The sequence below is a fragment of the Humulus lupulus genome, chromosome 4 (genome assembly GCF_963169125.1).
Source record: "Humulus lupulus chromosome 4, drHumLupu1.1, whole genome shotgun sequence".
NCBI classification, from domain to species: Eukaryota; Viridiplantae; Streptophyta; class Magnoliopsida; order Rosales; family Cannabaceae; genus Humulus; species Humulus lupulus.
In genome coordinates this window covers 62,797,799-62,802,575 of record NC_084796.1, presented here as the reverse complement: position 1 = coordinate 62,802,575, position 4,777 = coordinate 62,797,799, and the positions used below count along the sequence as shown (strand labels likewise).

The window sequence follows — 4,777 nt, the reverse complement described above, 5'->3', positions numbered from 1 at the left end:
GTTTGAATTTAAAACAATATAAAACAGAAATATTTAAAAATTATATGATTTCCATAATAAATATTAAATATGTGAAATAATGAAAATATATTACATGGTATTAAAAGAAAAACGTTGTGTTAATATTTAAAAGATTTAGTTAGGTAATTTATAAACTAAGACGAAGATTCAACTACTGATTGCAATTCTTGAATAGAGTAGACATTAAAATTCTTATATTTTTGTTGCTTTAACTTTTCTGGATCAGCATAAAGTTTTTTATTTTTGGAGCAATATAACAAATCAATTCTATATATATATATAGAATCCCTTTTTTGGTTTTAAAAATAGGAGCAATATAACAAATCAATTTTGGTTTTAAAAGTAGGAGCAATATAACAAATCAATTCTAAAATACTATCAAGTTTATTTAGAGAACATGATTTTTAATAATTTTTTTAAGAAAGAACCAATCAATCAAAATTATTAACAAAAGCAACCATTTGCATAAAATGAAAAAAGGTTTTTTCTTCCCCCAAGTATTCCAGTTCTTCCTAGTTCATTGGTACCATCTATGTTCATGAGGTTTCAGCACCACCTAATTGGCTAGTTCCTCCTCTTCACAATCTTCTTATCTACTAAATTCTTACCTCATCGTTGGCCTTGGCCAATGATTATAAGCCAATGTCATGTAACAGAGTAACACGTTATCAGCTTGTCTAGTCATGTCAATATATTAATGTTTCAATGCTTTAAAAAAGACACTCAAATCAATTCATCACTTCAGAATCCACAGCTAGAGAAAAGTAAGTACTATGGTGGGAAAAGAGTTGAAACTTAGAAAAGAAAATTCATAGAGACCGATTAAAGAGGACATCTGTGAACCTTGATTTAGGTTAATGCTACAGAAACATAAAAATTCCACCAGAAAATGAAACTCAATATATATGCAAAACAGCATAATGATAAAGATGAGTAAAAATATTTATGTGCACTATCTCTGAAAAAAAAAGAGTCAGATATGGTATTTTTATTGTTTCCTATACATATAAGGATTCTCAGAGATGACCAACCTGAAGTTGTTTTTCACTGCTTTTAAGTCTTTTCGTATAATCTTTTACTTGCAGAAAACATTTGTGAAGCTGCAGATGATTAAAGAAACATCAGCATTGAATCCAGTCCAATCATTGTCTGAGTAGAATTTTCACCAGCTTTATGTTAATAAATATTTGAAAATACCTTGGTCAACTGTGTCTTATTGTATGATGAGGTTTTCTTTGCATTAATCAAAGAGTCTTCCAATTTCTGCATCAATCATCAAAATATTACGGGGAAATGAAAGCCACTTGCTGATAATGTGAAAACGGAAGTGGTGAAAAGAATAATTATCGAAAAAGTAAAATTATATAACTCAAGCAAGAAGAATACAATTTACCTTGGACTTCTGCTGCAAGTGCAAAAAAGATTTTCCTTTCTCTTCTAACTTATCTTCCATCTGCAGAATCTGAAAAGTAATGAATCTTAGATTCTCCTCCACACAAAAATCTGAGATAAAGATAACAATGTGCGTGTGTTTCCATTGAATTCTTAGCAGCGAAGTTTTGACTGTGCATTTACTCCACCAAGAAAGTGGCCAGGCTCATGTTCTTTCCTTTTGTCTATATCCATAATCCTTAATGAACGGTAGCTCCCTCAAATAAAGAAACTAAGGAAACTACCACATATCTTCCGATGGTCATCAGTAAACTTCTGAAAATAATTGGAACCTCTAGAAATTGTAAGCAAACAATGTACAAGCATAAGATTCTTCTTCAAATCAAAATGAAAGACAAACCTCTTTGTTGAGTTCTTCAAGCCTTTGGCTCGATCTAATCAGTTGTTCTTCTAGCTGATAAGGTAAAAAAAAAAGGATTTAAAAAGGAAAAAGAGAGAGAATCCCAAACAAATACATGGATGCCATTACTTACTTAACAGGAAAACCAAAATGTGAACTTACTTGGTCATCATTTAGATCGCTTAAAAATTCTCTACTGTGTCGATCAGCTTTAGTTGACCTGGAGAAAACCAAAATGATAGCATGGTGAAACAAATGTAAAGCCTAATGCCAATATGTTAAAGTATATGATTTTCTATCCTCTTGCTCCACAGAAAGATAATGAAAAAAAAATTTCTACAAAAAAAACATTGCTACTTAACCAATGACAAAACAAGAGAAGATCTGCAGGGTGGCATTATACAGCAAGATAACATACTGCCAAAAAGTACAAAGGACTTTTACATGATGAAGCACATATTTGAACTCAAAGAGGATTCAGGATTCAGGTATCTACATATCACAGTGGTACCCAAGGACTCCAACTCAACAAAACATCCATTTTTCTCGATCTAAGAAGAAATTGATGCACTTTACATTCACATTCACCTTGATCCAGATGGGAACATATCTAGCCTTATTTGAAAGTAGACAGAAACTCAGAGGGATACTTGGTGGGGTTACTCAAAGAAATGGAATCTACACAAGGTAGACTTAAAAACTTAGTAAAATAAGTTTTGAATTTTTTTAAAGGATTCCAAAGTTGATAAGAATCATATTCCTATAAATCTTATATGTATTTATATAACTTGAAAATAATAACACCAAAGCATTTACTCAATAGTAGAAAACAGATAAGCAAATACCCTTCCCATTAACTAACACGCCCCTCCAAGAGTTCAACAAATTCAATATCATCCTCTAGTCTTTTAAAGTGAATATACACTCTAAATAACCAATCCTTCTAAAATTAATAAATAAACTGGATTCACTAGTCAATGTTCTTTTAAATTGCACAAACACAAACTTCCCACAAACATACAACAATATAAAAGTCCTAACTCACCTTTCACCGACACAGATTCAGTACACAAATCAAGATCAAGTCCTTTACCTATGAAGATTAAAGATAGAAATTAGTATTCAATACCCTAATTAACCACAGCCATAGCAAAGAAATTAGTAATATATGACACACAATAAATAATATACTTAATTAATTGAGGTGGCATATGCATTTCTCAGCCACTGGTGCATTAATCTCTAACACAAACAAACCAATTATTGATTGGCCCAGCTTACTGTTGCAGATTTTCACAAGTTTTAATAACTTGTTTTCTTAAATCTTAACTACCAATAACATTTAAAGACAAACTTAACACAGAAGGACAGACACCTATTAGAACTCCAATCAATTTTCCTTTTTGTGTAAAAACTCATGAAATTTTATATCTGTCGCACATATGAAAACACATAACCACCATGAAATATAAGATGAAATTATCTTTCAGTCCTAAATTCTCATTTCCTTGCTTTTATCATTTCCTTCATTATATTTACAAGTCATACACAACATGCTTAATTATAGATAAGCAATCATCAGTTTGGTAAAGGTAAACAAAGTCCAATGATACTCAGAGAACCAACAACGAGTCACACATACATTCAAGTATTATACATAAATAATCTAATAGAAATTTATTTCATATCCAGAAGTAATAAATTATAAGTCCGATCAACTAAACAAGGACGAAAACAAACATATTAAAACTAAATAAATAAAGGGAGAGAAAGAGAAAAGAAAAAATACAGAATTTTATCATCAGCTATTATGTAAAGCATAAATTATAAAGGGAAAGAATCAAAACCTTGAGTGAATTATAAGAATGCCATACCTGGGCTCAAATTCCTTGATTTCAGCAAGCTCACTCCCACAAGTATTTGTCCATTGCACTTTCCTTCTTTCTGTGCCAGGTATATCACCACTGCATTCCGCTATTTGTTCCCATGGTAAGATGATTTTTTTAGTCAACATTGTTACAGTGTAAGTACTATATATATGCTTATATATTGAACTGGTAATATTGTGTCTTCATGACTTGTTTTTGCAGTGTTTTACAACCATTACTGGCTACCTTTCATTCCGCTAGGGGTAAGATTAAAACTTCACCAAACTACATTTATACTTGTTTTATAACATATATTTGTCTTATTAACCTTACTCAACACACCAGCCCATAAAAAGCTACTTACAAATAATAACAAAACAGAGAAATACCCAAAAAACAATTCATCTTAAAATCAGTCAAATTGTAGACAAAAGTAGAACAAGTTATCTATGAACAAAAATAAAATCTGGGAATTTTGAGAGTAAGCACCTCAGTACTTTACTTTGAAATATTATAGAATAACACAAAGATAGATACAGAGATGCTAAAAAAGAAAAAAGAATGAAAGAAACACAAATGGAAGATACTTAATAGAAATTACGATCTTGATTTCTGCCCATAGCTTTACCGTAATTTCTTCTTCTTCTTTCTTTACAATAAAAATACATACAATGGTACAGCATGAGTCAATACCCTTACAAATTCCCATTTACAGAGAAGAAGCCCCAAATAACCAAACCTTAGAACAAAACTTTACTATTTCCCACATATAATAAATTCACAACAAAGAACAACCAAATATGCTAATGCCGGAAATCACCAAATCTGAAAAGAATGTCGTTTGAAAGAGATGCTTACCCAGATTTTCCCAGACACCGGAAGTTCTTGCTTCCCCAAATCTGCCCAAAAGTTACGCCTTTGCCATGCTCAGAAAATTAATGAGATGCTTGGATGCAGAGACAACAATGTTTGTCTCGTTCGGCGCTTCATTGACAGGGACGACGAGCAGCAGCAAAAGAAATTGGGGGAAAAAAGAAGAAGAAGAAATCGGAAAAGAGAAACAAGGTCAGAGGAAAAATAAAATAATATCTTTAGT

At 31.4% G+C, this 4,777-nt stretch overlaps 1 long non-coding RNA gene across 1 annotated transcript; it reads right to left on the bottom strand.

Moving 5' to 3' along the window:
* Window positions 1-1,058: 1,058 nt before the first annotated feature.
* LOC133828996 (uncharacterized) lies at window positions 1,059-2,119 on the bottom strand. Its single transcript, XR_009891441.1, has 5 exons — window positions 1,976-2,119; window positions 1,814-1,867; window positions 1,415-1,483; window positions 1,219-1,284; window positions 1,059-1,121 (listed from the first exon to the last, which is right to left on the bottom strand). It is a non-coding gene; the product is annotated as an uncharacterized LOC133828996 (long non-coding RNA).
* Window positions 2,120-4,777: the final 2,658 nt, after the last annotated feature.